The 18,518-nt window shown below is 41.7% G+C and overlaps 1 protein-coding gene across 4 annotated transcripts in view; it reads left to right on the forward strand.

Annotated features, from left to right (window-relative positions):
- Positions 1-18,193, forward strand: part of LOC106825602 (zinc finger protein 850-like) — a 44,582-nt gene extending 26,389 nt beyond the window's left edge. Inside the window, exons 4-5 of one of the 4 annotated variants that reach the window (XR_011498366.1) lie at positions 46-16,946; positions 17,110-18,193. The gene's annotated coding sequence lies outside the window, so the exon portion shown is untranslated. Of the gene's footprint in view, positions 1-45 lie in introns of all 4 variants that reach the window. The other 3 variants (XR_011498367.1, XR_011498368.1, XR_011498365.1) reach the window with 3 other exon arrangements.
- The last annotated feature ends 325 nt before the right edge of the window (positions 18,194-18,518 follow it).

Below are 18,518 nucleotides of genomic sequence, written 5' to 3' on the forward strand. Positions count from 1 at the left end.
CTCCCCCTTATAGTCTCCTCTAAACATCTTACTTTTCGTTCTTAGGACGTCTGCCAACCTTTTCGCTGCTTGGGCACACGCTGTTGCTGGTGTACAAAATCACTCCAACTGCTTGGTGTGCAGTGAGCTGCCTCTCTCTTCAACCACAGGGTTACCATGGCGTTCCTGAGCTCCAACACCTCTGACTGGAGAGCCCGGCAAGAGTGGAAGAGCATCGTCCACTTTCCCACTTCTACTCCCCTCCCACCAAGAAACCTGTCCGTGCCCTCTTATGCTACTTCTTGAAAGTATATCTTCCAGCTTGTTCATGAGCAGGTAAATATAACCCCAAAGGTGGGGTACTCTGTTCTTGAAGGTGTAGGATGGTTAACTGCTATACAAATAGAATTAAGAGGTTCCGTTCCCTGGTGCATTGAACGTCACAATGACTCCACACCACCAAATGAAAGCATCTCAAAAAATGCGGGGTAGACATGTAAAGCAATGTGTCACCAAACAATTATTATTACTGCTGATATATGGCTGGGAAAACAAGACAACACCATCAAAGGAGACTATGCCTCTCCTCTGGGTGATTGTGGGCTTGTGGCACTTGTGGCTGGCCCTATCTGCCTTATAACTGGACTGGCAGATGCACATGGGGGCGTCCCTACATCCCTGCATGCATCCTGTCTTCCCTTCAATAGCTTCCTTCTAATTGGGAGGCAGTCCATGCACGCCATCGTGTGTGACGCACTGCAGGGTGCTTTTACCCCCTTGCTATCTTCTCCCCACAGGCTGCAGTTATTGATATAGAATGGTAGGTGTTTGCCCTAGCCCAACATGTGGCAAAAGTCCTCAATGATACGAGACATGCAATAACTCTACTAAATGAAGAAACCTCCCAAATGAGACAAGTAGTGTTACAAAATAGAATGGCTTTGGACATACTTACTGCAGCCCAAGGGGGAACCTGTCCCCTGATCAAAGTAGAATGCTGTGTATTTATCCCTGATTATGCCCACAATGTTTCCTCTGCAGTGGCCTCCTTATTTGCTCATGTACAGGCTATTGACAACCTGTTCACTGACTCCATATCTGCCTGGATACAATCCCTCCCCTCCACCTGGTGACATGTTTTCTTTGGTGTCCTTGCCTTTTAACTACTTCTTTTATTTTCATGTTGTGCTCTCTATTGCCGTTGTGATCTCTGGCTGCAGTGCTCCTCTGTGTCTCGCTCAAGGGAAGCTGCAGAAGACTGGCACAATAAGATTGTAAGAGCCATTCGGACACATGGAGGGCAGAGTATAGGGGCACTAGCACACGTGCCCTTTAAACCATGTGTCCTTGAGGCTCCTTGTCTGGGCTATGGCTCAGTACTAATGATGATAACAGTCCTGGGCTTGGCTAACCCAGTTGTTTTCTCATGAGAGAGTCAGAACAAAGACCCTCGCAGTCTGAGGGAACACAGAGGCCCTCCAGGAGGGCTCTGGTCCTTGGAATGCAGGTCATACGGGGATGATCCCCCTTGACAGGCATGCGGCCTTTGTTCCTCTGCCTACGTAAGCAAGCTTCTCTCAGGGGGCATTAGTGTGTGCACATTTCCTGTCCAGCCGGTGCCACTGGACCTTCCCTATAAGTAACTCCCCAGTAAACCTATATGTCTTGTTCCCTGTCTCCAGGTCTTTTCTTTGGTCTCTCGACAACCTGTCCCACACTCCTCACCCAGTTTGGCATGTGGCAGAACAGGGCAATAGATAATGAATAGTGGGATAAACATGGAAAGAAATGAAATAATTGAGAAAGACAAAGTTAGAGCAAGCCAGCGAGTGCTCACTTTATGAAGGTTCTGACTGTGAGTGACCCCATGGGGTCAGTGTGGGTAAGGAAACTGCTTTATCTACTGTGACTTCATTGCTTGACAGCATCCATTAGCTGTCATCAGACAAAGGTATAATTTTCTATTGAGATTTCCTCTTAAAATTATTCAGGTATGCCTGGGTTAGAAATGACCTTAGGAGGGGCTGGCCCCTGTGGCATAGTGGTTAAGTTCAGCGTGTTCCACTTCAGTGGCCTGGGTTTGTGGTTTTGGATCCTGGGCACAGCCCTACACCACTGTCAGCCACACTGTGGCAGTGACCCATACATAAAGTAGAGGGAGACTGGCACAGATCTTAGCTCAGGGCTTATCTCCTCAGCAAAAAAAAAAAGGAAAAAAAGAAAAACCAGAAATGGCCTTAGGAGCCAGCCCTGGTGGCCTAGTGGTTAAAGTTCAGCACTTACCACTTTGGCAGCCTGGGTTTGATTCCTGATCACGGAACCACACCACCCGTCTGTCAGTTACCATACTGTGGCAGTGGCTCACATAGAAGAACTAGAAAGACTTACAACTAGGACATACAACTATATACTGGGGCTTTGGGGAAGGGAAAAAGAAAAAAGGACCTTAGGACTACAGAGGGCAAAAGTTAGTTGGTGACCTATTTAGCTAATTGGAAAGCATGCAAGTCATTCTGGTTTAACAAAACTTGCCCTTGACCTGATTGTGAAGACTTTGTGAATGGAGGTATGGGAAGGGTAAGGCTGCATCACAGCCTGTTGCATGAGCTTAAGCCGAATACCTATTGCACAGAGTGTATGCAAGTTTATAAATATAAAGCCTAACACAAGAATAATATGAGGGTATGGAAATGAACAGGCTTTTAAATGTCATCATTGGCCTAGAAACAGACATGTAGATCAATGGAACAGAATAGAGAGCCCAGAAATAAACCCATGTGAATATAGTTAATTTATTTATGAAAAGAAAAAGCCAAGAAGACACAATGGGGAGAGGATAGTCTCTTCAACAAGTGGTGTTTGGAAAACTGGACACCTATCTTACACCATAGACAAAAATCAACTCAAAATGGATGAAAGACTTGGACTTATATAAGACCTGAAACCATAATACTCTTTGAAGAAAATATATGGGATAAGCTCCTTGCCGTTGGTCTTGGTAACAAATAGAAGAACAAATAAAAAATAAACAAATGGGACTACATCGAACTAAAAAGCTTCTGCACACCAAAGGAATCCAGCAACAAAATGAAAAGGCAACCTACCAAATGGGAAAGAATATTTGCAAATGGTTTACCTGATAAAAGGTTAATATCCAAAATATATAAAGAACTTATACAACTCAATAGAAAAGAATAACATTTAAAAATGGGGAGAGGAACCAAATAGACTTTTATCCAAAGAAAATGGACAAATGGCCAACAGGCACATCAAAAAGGGCTCACATCACTAAATATCAGGATATGCAAATCAAAACCACAGTGAGATAGCACCTCACACCTGTTAGAATGGCTACCGTCAAAAAGACAAGAGATAAGAAGTGTTAGCAAGGATGTAGAGAAAAAGAAACCCCTGTTCACTGTTAGTGGGAATGTAAATGGGTGCAGCCCATGGAAAAGTGTAGGGAGGTTCCTCAAAAAATTAAAAATAGAACTCCGTACTACCCAGAAATTCCAATTATGGGTATAATTCCGAGGGAAATGAACATAGGATATTGAAGCGATATCTGCATTTCCATGTTCATTGCAGCATTAGTCATAATACCCAAGATATGGAAACAACCTAAGTGTCCGTCAATGGATGATGGACAAAGAAAATGTGGTATATATATATATAATGCAATATTATTCAGCCATGTGAAAGAAGGAAATCTTGCCAATTGTGACAATATCGATGGCTGTTGAGGACATTATGCTAAGTGAAATAAGCAACACAGAGAAAGACAAATGCTACATGGTATCATATGTAGATTCTTTAAAAAATAATAAAGTTAGGTAGGTGAAAGGGATAAAGGGGCACATACGTATGGTGATGGATAAAAATTAGACTATTGGTGAGCATGATGCAGTCTATACAGAAACTGATAAACAATAATGTACACCTGAAATTACATGATGTTATAAACCATTATGACCTCAATTTAAAAAAAAGTCAAAGTCATAGAAACAGAGACCATAAAAATGATCCCAGGGGGTTTGGGAGTGTGGGAAATAGGGGAAGTGGGTGAAAGGGCCAAACTTTCAGCTATAACAGGAGCAAGGTCGGAGGATCTAATGTAAGAAGCAGTGACTATAGCTGATAACACTGTATTGTAAAATGGAAATTTGCTAAGGGAATAGAACTTAAATGTTCCCACACAAAAAAAAGATAAATAGGTGATGGATGTGTTAACTTGTTGTGGGAATCCTTTTATGATGTACACATGTATCAAATCACCAGCATACCATGTGCACTCTAATATCAGAGAATTTTATGTCAATTTTAACTCAATGCTTAGATTGAAAAATAAAATAAAATAAAAATTTTAATATAAATACAATAAAAACATTAAAAAAGTCAAATCCCCCGACATGCCTTTCTTGATCAAATTAAAAAATATCAAATCTATTTCATACTTCCTATTTTTAAATAATCTCCAAGAGAAAATCCCAAACCCTGACAGACTTACAGAAAGAGGGTTCCATGAATCAGTCAGTGAAGGGATGTATCCAAACTTATTTGGAATCTTTCAGAGATTCCTGTTCCCCAGCTCATTGTATGATGCTAGAAGAGCGTTGTTGTAAAACTTGTTAATTATTTTCAACTATGCTTACAGACTGTAATACAAGTTGAAAGCATCTCAGGATTTCAAGAGTGGTTTATTATTGGAAATACATTAATAGCACTCAACATATTAACTGTAAAAAAGTCACATGACTAAAAAAAAAGAAAAAGTAAAATACAAAGCCATTCACAATAGAAACACCAGACCATGCATAGGAAGATACACCCTTAACTAGTTGAAGTTTATCGATGAAAACACTACAATAAACCTGAATTTTCATAAGAAGATATCAGAAATTTTGTGTTTTAGATTTGCAACCAAACAAGGCTGTCATTATTAGTGCTTAAATTAAATATCATACCAGACATTCTCGCTGGGGCTATGACACAGACAAAAAAGAATTACACTAATTGGAATACCATTTATAGACCTATAATTTCTCTCAAATTGTATGATTATCTACATAGAAGATTTTCAAAAACTAATGTCATGAATATCTGGTGTAGTTATGCTGGTTCCTGAAGTTTGCCACATATAAAATAAGTATCCAAAAATAAATTACACTTCCACAAATGAGAATCATAAGGCCAAAAAGGAAATTAAAAAGAAAATTATTTGCCTTATAACCAAAGAAAGATTACTGATACTCAGGATAAAATTAACAAAATGTTTGTGTGGTGGAGACTGCAAATTTTCTGCTAACGTTGCTTCTCCCCTTCCTGGGCCTGAGCCTGCCCACTCACATTCCCGTCTTTCCTTCTGGCTGGGTTGTGAGGTTTCCACTGTGGGTGGAGTAGGATCAAAGGGAACATGCCTGTACCCATCCCTGGATCTCAGGGTGTTGGCCTGGCCTCCCCCACCCTCTCAGCTGAGAGCCATCTGACACGCTGCCCGGCACCCTGCCCCAGAGTCCAGTCGAGCAGCAGCACCAAAATGCCCGTCAAGCGAGTGCCCTGTCTTGAAAGTGGATTCTTTATCAGCCATCAGTCTTTCCCAGCTCATGCCACTTGGACTGGCCAGAGTCATCCCAAGGCAACATCTGCAAAACACAGGAAATCCTCATTATTGGTAAACACAGAGCCAGTGCAAATTGTCACTGAACCAAGGGGTTGGGGACTCCTGTCCAGGATTAGCAATCACTAGTTCTGCGTCCTGATGTGCACAGATCACTGTTGTCGTCTAGTGTCTCCATATATGTGACTAGGAACTGGCCAACACATAGTATTTAACCATTCATTCATCTCTTGAATAAATGTGATCACTGCCTGGCAGCTTTATTCTATACTAGTCAAATCTGGACACACACCAAATCTCCTGAAATAGGTAAATGGATAAATAAAATGTGCTATGTCCATAGAACGAGATACTACTCAGCAACAATAAGCAGTTAACTATTGCTAAATGCCACAGGATGGAGGAGTCTCAGGAACATCATGCTGAGTAAAATAAGCCAAACACACGGTATATGTTTCATTTATGTAGCACATTTGAAAAGGTAACAGAAACCTATTGACAGAAATCAAATCAGTGGTCATCTGGGCTGGGGGAGACTGACAGCAGCGGGATACGAGGAATATTGAGGGAGACGGGAAGGTTCTGTGTTTTGATTATGGTGGTGGCTGCGCAAGTGCAAACATTTATCGCAATTCAATGAACTGTGTGCTTCAAATGGGTGCACTTTATTGTTTCTAAATCTTGCTTCAATGAAGTGGGAGAAAACTCTTAGTTTGTTTAAACGGTCACCAGAACTAATAGCCTAACCTTCTCATTGTCCACAATGGGACTCAGTCACAGAGAGGGCTACCTCTGTGTGGGAGAGAGGGGAAGGGACGTGCCCAAGGTCACACAAAGTGGAAGTGTCAGGCCTGAGACCAGAATGCAGATCTCCTGACACCCAAGCAGGGTTTCTCTCACACTTCTGCCTCCCAGGTGAAGGCTGTGTCTGCCTTCCCTGAGTGAACATGAGCACATCCTCCAAAGACAGGTCCTGGGTCAGGGGCCACAGGGCACGGTTCACTCTCACCTCCAGGTGACCATGATACCTGATCTGCTGGTTGACTTGTCCAGTAGTTTGCATCGTGAGGATAAGCTTGGCCTGCCAGGGTGGGGACGGAAGGAGAGTCGCCCCCCAAGGCTGGTCTCTGCAGGGGCTGAGAGACAGAGACCCTGAGTGTCTTCAAGGAAGCCTGAGGGGCACTGAAAAGAGTCAGGAGAGTTCAGATGTCCTGATTTCTCCAAGTTAGAATTTTTCTTTTCTCTTGAATTCTCAAGGAGAGAACCTCACCTGTCAGGTAAGTTCTTCATTTTCTTCAGCTCATTGGACCATGACAGGTCCCCAGAGGGAAAAGTGAGTTGTGAAAGAATTTACAAAGAGAGGGTGGGACGTCCACTTGTCCTTGGAGGAGGCTAGGAATTAGGCGAGTGAAAGAATTCATTACTTTTGCTGTTGTCTATTGTTGCAAAAAAACATGACACCAAACATTAGTGGTTTAAAATATCAAACAATGCCTTAGCTCTCATAATTTTGGGGTCAGGAAATTGAACAGGGCTCAGCTGGGTGAGCCTGCTCTTCCCCGTGGCATCAATGGCAATCACTTGGCGATACTCGGGTGCTGTGTGGGTTGGTTTAGAATGTCTGGGATGACTTCACTCACGTTGCTGTGCCTTCTCATAGATGGCTGGAAGGCTGGGCTCAGTGGGAACTTTCAACCAGGGCACTTACACGTGGGTAGACTTCTTACACGGCAGCCCAGGGTGTTTCAAGAGACCCACACAGAAACTGCAAACTCTCTGTCTTGTTCTCAGAAATTAAGAAAAAAAATCCATCCACCAATTCTTTTGGTCAAGCAAGTCATCCACTTTCAGGTTGAGATGAAATAGACTCACTTTTCTGTGGGAGGAACAGCAAAGAATTTGCTGTCTTCCTTCATATACCACAAACACCTCCTGGGAGCTCTGTGGCCACGGGGACGCTGTGATGCACGGCCCAGGGACCAGTTGGGTAGGAAGACAAACAATCAGAACATGGTGCCGCAATAAGTGAGGGAGATGTGAATGTTATGGGAACAACGAGGGCAGAGCAAGGGTTAGTGAAGCCGTGGGTGATAGAGAAGGGTTCTCAGCGGTAACCTGGAGGAGAGGTGAGAGGTCCTCAGGGAGGAGTCGAGGGCAGGCCCTATTTCATCACACTTGCCTTTCTCCAGCATGTCCATGGGAGCAGAGGCTCTGTGTCTGTTCTCTCCACAGCTGCAGCCACGGTACTTCACAAGGGTGTCATTTGTTCATGAAGCGTTAGTGGGAGGAGATGAGGGGATATGAAAATGCACGCAAGTGCAGACACAGACTATTCAGGGAAGGCGAGCAGAGACAGGAGGCTGAAGGTTTCTGTGCGTGGAGAGGGTGGTAAGAGGTGAGGCTGCAGATGGAAGCTTAACACCATGTCTCACCATTTAAAAATGAATAGAATAACTCATTCACGACACTTTCAATTGAAGGTAAGATGTTCATAGTACGATATGACAGTTAAATAGGACACTATACATCTACCTACTATGGTTTAATAAGGAGTAAAATGTGCATTCAACCTGAGGAGTATTTTTCACTTGCTTGTGTGATTTTCACAGGAATGTGAGCTGCCCTGGCCACAGCCTTCCCACCCTCAGTTGAGGCCAACTTCACCCTTCCAGTTGCTGAGCCCACAAACCAGGGACCATCCTTGATTCATTCTTGCTCTCACTCCCCACATCCAGTCCTACAGACATCCTGCTGGCTCTGTCCCCACAATGTATCTGCAGTGGGACCACTTTGCACCACTGTCTCTGTGATCAGCCTGGACAGAACCACCATCTTCTCTTCTGTGGGTTTGCTCATCGGTTGTCTGACGGTTATCCCTCTTCCTCCCCTTCTTCTCAGCAGCATATTCTCCACTCACCAGTGGTGTCTGCATTTTGGTCAAATCCTGTGATGGCTCCCATTTTACTTAGAGTTATTCAAAATTCTCATAGAAACCTGGACACCCTTACAGGTCTTTCTCCCGTGTTTTTCTCGACCTCCTCCTTACACTCTGTCTCACACCTGGTTCCATGTGCACTGGCCCTTGGCTTTGCCTGGGACATGACACTGCTGCTTCCTGGGTTGGGGTGATATACACAAGACATCTGCCTGGCTTACTCCTCCATCTTTTCTCAAGCACTGCCTGAAACAGTCACTTGTGCATGAGGGCACCCATTACTCCCAGGAGATGGTGCATCATCCTCTCGGTCCTGCTCATCCGCTAACCCAGCTCTTTTTTTTCTTTCATGGCACTTACCATCATGTACCACATCGAAGATTTTATTTATTATTTGTTATTGTCCATCTTTCTTGACTATAATATTGGCTCAGCAGAGGCAGATCTTTGCGATTCATTTTCCCTGGTCCCTTTCAGATACCAAGAACAATGTGTGGCAGACAGTGATGCTTGACCGGTGCCTACTGAAGCTGTGAGGAAAGGTGTCTGCACTTTCTGCAAGGTCATTTCAAACCCTCAGCCATTTTGTCCTAACTGATTCTTTCCTTCTCCCTTCCAGGCTGCCATGGTACAAAGTTATCAGAATTGAAAAATAATCATATTTTGGAGGCAAAACCCTTCTGATTGGCAAAAAATGACGTGCAGCCTTCTTCTCAGCTTCCTTCTCTCCCTTTGCAGACCTCAGTGTCCCTGTCTCCCTGTCACTGTCACCTGGTCTTGTCCAGGCCCCTGAGAGGTGTTTTCTCTACCCGGTTCTCGGTCTGTCTCTCTAATTGCTTAATCATGACAAATGGTTCCTAATAGCTTTTAGTAATTTGCACATGTCACAGTTGTTTTTCTGGGAAAATTTCCACTCCCCATGCAGACACTGTCCCTGCACTTCCAGGGGAAAGGATAATGAGTCCCCAGCAGGGAGGTGACCTCATTGTTTCCCAGCCTCATCTCGGGGATAAGATGCCCCCTTTGCACTTGTGCTCAGGGCGTGACCATGGTGGCTACTGTCCCAGCAAGCAACGGCATTTGGTAAGTGGGCCATCTTTTTAGACAGAGAGCCGGATTCCCAGGAAAGCAGAATGTTTCTCTAGAAACCTCCTAAGAAATACGGTGTGGACATGACTTCTCTCCCCACCCCCTTGGCTGAAACTGAACACAGAAAAAGACATGCAGGAGCGACATTTTCTGAGGGTTCATGAGACGCAGTCACTCTCACCTCCTGTCCCAGGGGGCCTGACGTCTCCCTGCACCTTGTCTGTGAGCGCCCATCTGGAATCCTCTCCCTGAGCGCAGACCCCTCCCTCTCAGCCCCTGCTCCTGCTCACAAGATGCTGCCAGTGTGCTCAGCGCTTGGCTTCTGCTTACACACCTGGTGTCTGATGGCACCTGCGACAGAGGACTTTCGGGACATCTGTGCTGGCGTGTCCTGCTTGCTTGGCTGTGATGGTGTGTCTGTGAGAACTTTCTCTGATCAGTGCAAAACCGGTCACCTCCATCTCCTTGACTCTGGGTTCTGCGGAGCAGCACGCGCTTTCTGGCACCAGTAATTTCATCTCTGAGAACACTTCTGGGTTGGGTGTGAGGAAGGTGAACTGTGTCTCCCATGCAGTGAAATAGAAATCTCATTTTTGTTTAAAGTGAGAGAGACTGCCAGGCTTAGGGAGCAGGAATGATCGGGGATTACAAACGTGTGAACGTCTTCCCGCGACTCCGCCCTGTAACCAGATTAGAAGTGCGGTGACAGCCTGCGATCCTCTGCGTCTGCCCCAGATCCGCCGCGTGTCCGAAGCTGTCAGCCGGCTCGGTCTTCCAGCGGCGAAAGCTCCGCCTGCTCCAAACGGGAAGAGCTGCGGGGCGGGCGCGCGCCTGTCACCGCGCGGGCAGCAGGATGTGCCCGGTGGTCCCGAACTGGGCCTCCGCAGGACGCTTTGAGGAGGGAAGGAGAAAGGCCTTTGTTTTTCCCTAAATGAGCGCCGTTCTTAAAGGGCACCAGGGTCCTCAACCACAGCTGGTCCAGGATTCGGATAGTTTCTTGTTTGAAAATATTTACCAAAATTCTGTTGTTCTCTCTTACTCAATTGTCTGGCCTGCGTATAATTCAAATTTATTTTTATAACTCCTTTATGATTTAACCGGGCATTCTCCTCTCTCTCTTATTTGCTTTTATTTGTTGTTACAAACTTTTTACTTTGTTCCTAAGAAAAATTTGAACAGGTTTTTGTTCATATAAATGAAATGCGTGTCTTTTACTCACCCACTTTTCTCTCCATCTTCTATAACTCACACTGAGGTTAACCTGTTGTTGATTATTGTGTATCGTTCCAGAAACATTTTTTATTTTTTCGCACCTGTTTCTTTTAAATAATCTGCACTTCATCTAGATTCTACTATTTCCCAAATTTCAATGCCAGGTAATTCATTTACTGTAATTTAATAACTTGCTAATTAGTAAAGTAAACAAGTAAAATATTATTGCAGAAATAAAGACAGTTCTTGTTTTGATGAATCCTAATTTGAATTCTATGGGAAACATGTAAATTTTAGGTGATTATAAAATTTTCTGTCAAATCAAATGAATAGAAAAATTTATTTTTTACTTAATAATATCATGTAAATGTAGAAAGATTCTATTCTCATTCTGCTTTAAGAAATACCAAACAGAAACCACAATTAACTCATTTAATTTTGTTTAGATATGATCACGCAAAATTCTAAGATCAAGATTCGTTACACAAAGTGAAGCTGTGCCTCTAAGTCAAACGTTTGGCAAAGAAATGTATTTTTAATGAAGCATTATATGGCTTTTAAAATTTATTTTACATGTGCATGATAATTTTGAGAGAAACGCATTTTATATTTGATGGTACTTTTTGTCCCGAGAAAGGCTTGTTTATATAATTTATCTGCCAAGAAGACATATGCTCTCATCTCATTGTTTAGGATGGGCACTTAAAATCTTACCAACAACCTCCCTTTCATGTTTTGTTATATAAAATATTTTTCTAATATTCTGTATTTCATCTTTATATTTTTGTCTTTCATTTTATTTGTCTATTTATTTGTTTAAGTTTCAGTGCATGGTTATGTATCCTAGTAGTTCGTTTTAGTTTTCTGCTTGAGCGGCTGCCACCACAGTATGGCAACTGACAGACAGGTGGTGTGGTTCCACGACCAGAAACGAACCCCAGCTGCGGGGGTGAGAGCACTGAATCTTAACCGCTAGACCCCAGGGCTGTCTCTGTCTTTCGTTTTCCGTGAGTTCTGCTAGCGCATATTCTAATGTTCCTAGATTATTGTATGATGCCCCACTTTCTTCCTACTGCTTCATGTGTATTTGCCTCAACTCATGTTTTTAAAAAGTACACACATCCTATATGATTAATCTACAGTATTTTAATTTGTATGTTCATAAGCCAGTCTAGGAATACATTTATCTCAATGACATGCAGTAGAAATTTGCCATTTTTCCAACTACATGTCCAAATATTTTTATGCCGTGTATTTAATAACCTTTTTGCAACTAATTTTTATCTCATTTTTAGTTATACACTAAGTTCCTAAATTGCTGTATACCTTAGTTCTTAGCTCTCTGGTTTTTAAAAAATTAATAGATCCAATGACTTTTCTATCTCTGTATCTATTTTCCTATCTACCTACCTATCAAATGCTTAAAATTATTTTTTGGACTCTCTGTTCTATATCCTTGGTTCGCTATAAACAAGCTGTATAATTTAAATGAATATTTGTGAGAACTATTCCATTCACTCAATTTCATTTCCTTTCTCCTTCTTCTTCTTCTTCTTTTCTTCTTTCACCATTACAGGATATTTGGGAAAGTTGCATTTAGTTATAAATTACGCTTTTTGTACACACATGTTTAGTTGATCAAATTATTTGAAATATCAAAGCATTTCATGCAAGATCATTGTTTCTGTCTACATTTCGTTAGATCCTATTTTGTGTTCTTCATTTTCTTGAAATATTTATTCCATAAATAAATATAAATATTTATTTAATTCCGTCGTTGTTCTGTACATTTGCACACGTTTTCTCAAAACACTTTTTTCATCATATGTTCAAATATAACACTCTCTCTAGAGAGAAAAATTCGTAAATTATTCATGTTACTAAGCATTTGAGCGTTTTCTAAACTCTTATAAGTATTAATGTCACTTTATTCCACTTACCAATTAGTAATTTATTTAGCAATTATTCAGCTGAGTCATCTCCACAGGTTAAAAGGTAAATGTGTGATTGCCACGGAATTAAGTATGGTTGTACTTTTACCTTCTGGATTGTCCTTGCTAGAGACACTGGATACTGAATTTGCAAAATGGTGGATTTCAGCATGGGATCTTATTTCTGAACGATTTTCATGTGCTGCTAATTGTAACCACTCTAATGCTTGAAAGGGTGCTCTTTAGTGTTGGAAAAAGTAAAAAGTGTACTGAAGGTAGTGCTCCCTTAGGAAACCACAGCTTTGTCCGTTACTGGGGTCTGGAAGCGGGAGTCAGTAAGTCTCACCTAAACAGTAGATGGATTTTGTCTGTGTGCTTTAGGTTTTAATTGGAAATTTGCTTTTGTAAAAATTAAGGATATTTTTTAAAAACAATCTAGAGTTGATGACATGGTAACACAAATGTTAACGAAAAGTTAGGACTGGGAACGGCCACCCATTTCCTTGGGCCTTGCATTCTGCATTTTCCAATTCTGCCCGCATGGCTGGCCTCCTTCCTTTGACTTGACTCTCTGAATAGGGAAGGCATTTAAATTTTTGCACCTGGCTTCTGAAAATGATAGAATACAGTAATATAAAGAGACTTCAATTCACCACAACACTATCTGAAAATTGCAGGCTAAGTGATGCACGGTATACAATTATTGTGCCTGGGAGAAAAAAAGTGTTGCAGCAGACAAAGAGTAAAGTCTCCATATCTGTTAAATGTTGAGATAAGAATTTTTAAACATTAATATGAAAATTTCCAGACATCTACAAAGGATGGGGAGGTGAATAATAGACCATGTGGATGTACCACCCAGCTCCACCAGGACAATCCAGGGCTCAACTCACTTCATGTCTAATTGTACCCAGTTCTCCAGGAATTAATTAAGTTCAAGCAAATCCTGGCAGCCATATAATTGCATCTCTAAATACATCATTGATTTCTCTAAAAGACAAACACACTTTTCTTTTTCTTATTTACAGTATCTTCTCCTCCATAAACATATTAATTCTTTGGTATCATTGAGTACCTGGTCATTGTTAAAATTTGCAAGGGTTTATTAAATATTCAGAATATTTTGTTTGAATCAGCATCCAACCAATTTTCTAACCATTGTATAATATTTATATGTCCCTTGATTTTGCTATATTTTACAGATACCCTCCGTCTTTTATCTTGAAATATTTTGTTTCCTGAAAGAGGTCATTTATCATACAGAACTCTCCTTATTCTGACTTGGCCTACTCCCTCCTTGAGGTATCTTTCTGCATGACTTTTTTGCCCCATAGTTCCTTAAACAGATAGTTATTCTACTTAACATTCAGGTAGACTCATTCATAGGTGTTCATGTCTACTTCTGTCTACTTCTTTTTGCATCACATGAAAATATAATATACACTTGTCTCTATTTTTGTGACATTATGATCCATGTAATCAGGAGGTTCCTGTATCATCAGCCAGATCCATCCAGTAGGATATTCACCACTGACTGGCTCCTAAGGAGTTTGGCAGCCACTGAGGTTCAGTGACTGTACAGTCAGGGTAAGGATGACCCAGGTCGGTCCTTCTTTTGCCTCTGTTGGGTGGAAACCATCTACCAAGAAGAGAAAGTTTCCTGAGGAATAGTTCTGAGAGAAAGAAAGATCTTGATCCTTCTTCTTTATTTCATTCACGTTTTCATCGTCGTGATTTGGTTCTTTACCATTCCCCAGTTGTAAGGATTTTTTTTGTTTTTTTTTTATAGCGGTATTAAACATATAGGTTTGTATATATTCATTTTAATCATTACAAATATTACTTGGTGCCATAAATGTCCCACCCTTTGCCGGTGGGGCTCCTTCATGCCAACCTTTCTGTTCTGTTCCCATGAACCTGGTGGTCTTTGGTGGCCCCTCTGCTTTCTTGTGCAGGAAGTTTCAGAGCTCCTCCCCTGCACTGCCTGCTCTAGATGTGGATCCAGCAGTTTCGTCAGGAAACTTGTCTTGCTTTCAGTAAAGAGGATATTTAAAGACTATGTATATATACTATATGTGTGCATATGTAAAATCTGGAAATGAATTACTCATCATATTTATTCATAATATTATTACCTAAACATTTTACTTTTATTTTGTTCAATTATTTATCAATGCAGAACAGGTAATAAAATAATTTTGCTTAAAATTCAGTGGAAATCCTCTTTGCTTAGTTAAACCCTAATTTGGAATAAAGTTACATTTATTCCTTATTTTTTTAGATTTTCTCTTTAGGTTTATGAATTATATTTGAAAATATTTTTGGCAATTTATGTATTTGGGAAAAATATGTATAAACTTCTAAACCAAACCAAGAGACAGTCAGAGCAGTGGAGCTTCGTCCTGTCTCCCTGGCAGTTTCCTCTCTTCCTCACAGATACCCATTTTAGAGTTTTTAGGATTTATTCTTCCATTTTTAAAATATAAAGATACACAAAAACATATCAATGTATATTTCTCTCTGGTTCTTAGTAAAATAAAGCTAATGGCACAGAATGTCCTGAGGCTTTCTTTTTGTTTCTTTGCACATCACAGTAAGTCCCGTCAGGGTTACAATCAAGAGAACGTCCTCATCGCGACCACAGCAGCCCCGGCTCCCTCGTAGGAGGCGCCGGGATTCATTCCACCCTGCGCTGACTGAAGCTGGGAGGTTTCCAATCTTTGTCGTTTAGAAATTATGCTGCAAGAAATAGATTTGTGGTTTCAAAAGGCCTGTTCTTCATGTTCGTTTGTTGCCCTTATTCTTTTTTCCTATTTTTGTGTTCCACGCTTTTTCTGCCTTTTTTGGTTTTAATTGAGCATTTTATATAATTCCTTTTTTCTCCTTTCTTAGCATTTCAGTTATACTTCTTTTTTGTTGTGGTGGTGGTTGCCCTGGAGTTTGCAATCAACATTGCTAACTAATCAAGGGGATTTTTCCTTAAATATTTACTGTGTGAATCTGGTCAAGCTCCTGGAGTAAATCTCTCAGTATTGGGGGGGCTCCCTTATGACTGGGCCCCTGGAGTCTCTAACTCAGAGTTGCCGGCACTGAGCCTCCTGCAATTCACCAATTACAGTTCAGGTTTCCTGCCTGGCACTGGTTCCCATGGCAGCTTCTGCTCTTCAGTTTCTCTGCTCCGCTGGTCCGTGACTCTGTGTGATCACCCATATGTCCCTCCAATCTCAGGAGCAGCAGTTTGCCCTGTGTCCTACCCTCTCTTATGGGTCCAAGAAGAGTTGTTTGTTTTCCAGTCTGTTTAGCTTTTTACTTTCTGCGAGGTCGGTGTGGCAAGTTCCAAGCTCCTTAACGCAGAACCAGAAACCAGAAGTCATCCTTCATGTTCAGATTCACTGGGAATAATGGATTTTTTGAGAAAAGACATTTCCTGGATGTTAGGAAAATAACCCAATTTTCTCTTTAGTCTCCAGGTTCCTCTGATTCAAATAAAATCAAACTGCATCATCTCTACATGGACGGATTGATTTTGTTTTGTTTTGTTTTTTAAGATTTTATTTTTCCTTTTTCTCCCCAAAGCCCCCTGGTATATAGTTATGCATTTTTAGTTGTGAGTCCTTCTAGTTGTGGCATGTGGGATGCCACCTCAGCATGACCCAAGGAGCGGTGCTATGTCCACGACCAGGACCCGAACTGGCGAAACCCTGGGCCACTGAAGCAGAGCACGCAAACCCAACCACTCCACCACGGGCTGGCCCCTGGATTGGTTTCTATTAGCTTATATTGGAGTCTTAGCTTCCTCACTCGGATTGGTGCTGGAATCCTTGGAAAGTGTTTTCTCCTTTGTCTTTATAATGTTACTTTGCTCACTGCACACGTCTTGAGACCCACAGACCTGATTCTCAACAAACTGGTCTTACTTAACAACTTGGTTCTTTTCTCTAAAGGGATCCCTCAGACAGTGGTGGCTTTTGGATTGAAATCTTTTCTCAGTGATGCTGGATGTAAATTTGTCTTCTGTTTACACAGAGAAGTCATGGTGGTTTCTCTCAGCACCAGCTGCGTCCTCAGTAGATCCCAGGCCTTTAAGCTCTGCCCCAGTTTCTCTAGCTGGATGGAGCCCAGAATGTGATCCCCAAAGTGCTTTGGAGTCTGCTGTTTCATCTGCTGGATCCTACATCTCTTGGTAAATGTTTATTACTATGAATGTAAAAGACCCAAAACACAGCAGGAATATGAGTGTGGAAAACACTTACAGATACTGTTGGTCACTGAGTCCTGAGAGACTGGTATTCTGTGTATCTGCAGTCATTTACTCCTTACTGATGGTGTGTGTTTGGGTCTCATAGTGGCTCCATGGTCCTTGTCCTGCACAAGCACAAGCAGCAAGTCCACCACGTTCACCGCAACAGACTTTGCCCCAGACCCTCCCACAAGGCCAGAGCCACAAGCGCCATCCTGACCCTGGTGAACATGTTTGTCTTCTTGCACTCTCTAGCAGGTATTCTATCATTTTGGATGACCCACCTTGTGAATCCACCCTACTGGCTGAAGAAAACCTCTGTCCTGGAGTCTTAGGCTTTCCAACATTCAGCTCCTTGGTGTTCATTTTCACTGAAACCCGTATCTCGGAGTTGTGTTTTGTCTGCTGGACGAAGAACACAAATGCTCCAAGCATGGTCTCTGGGCCATAAGTTCCCTCCAGAACATCCTACTGTTTATTGGAGTGCTTTTCTCAACATTTGTGGGCTTATATGCAAGGACTTTCAGATTCAGTATTGCATAAAAATCATAATAACTATGACTTCATATTGCTTATTGGTTTGTCAATAAATGAACATGGTATAATTACTCAAATATATGGCTGTGCCTGAAAAAAATTAAACTTAGAATTACCATATGATCTATCAATTCCACTATACTGCAAAGAATGGAAAGCAGAGATTCAAACAGATATTTGTACCCTAGTGTTCACGGGAGCGTTATTCACAATAGCCAAAATGTGGAAACAATCCAATGTACACGAATGGATGAATGGATAAACAAAATGTGGAATATATGTACAATTGGATATTATTCAGCCTTAAAAATGAATTAAATTCTCATACATGGTACAACATGGGTGAACTTTGAAGATATTTTTGTAAGTAAAATAAGCTAGAAAAGAAAAGACAGCTCTCGTATGATTCTGTTTGTATGAGGGATCTAGAGTAGTCAAACTCGTAGAGACACAAAGTAGAGGACTAGTTACCTGAGGCTGAGGGGAGAGGGGAATGGGGATGTTTGTCTCCCGAGTTTGGAGTCTCACTTTGGGGTGATGTAAAAGTTCTAGAGATGGATAGTGCTGAGAGTTGCACAACAACGTGAATGTACTTGATCCCGCGGAATTCTATACCTAAAATGGTTAAGATGGCCCATTTTATATTATGTCTATTTTACCACAATAAAAAGTCTAAAAATAATAATTACTCAAAGATGACTTTCTAGAACGGTAGTGGCATTCTATACTGAAATTTGAGAATTTCATGATAATGCCATGTCAGGAATTTTCGGTGTTTTGGAGTTCTGAGGTAGAAACTGTTGGGGAAATATAACTATAAACAAAATCTCTGCTGACCCACAAAACCTCTCCACACAAGTAGAAAACTGTTATCTTGTTGAATAAGCATGAAACCAGGATGTGATGCGCATCATGGGCAACCCACCAGAGACCGTAAGGTCAATAAGAACTCTCAGCCTTGTGCATAGTCAGGCAGAT

Source organism: Equus asinus, chromosome 26 (genome assembly GCF_041296235.1).
Source record: "Equus asinus isolate D_3611 breed Donkey chromosome 26, EquAss-T2T_v2, whole genome shotgun sequence".
NCBI classification, from domain to species: domain Eukaryota; kingdom Metazoa; phylum Chordata; class Mammalia; order Perissodactyla; family Equidae; genus Equus; species Equus asinus.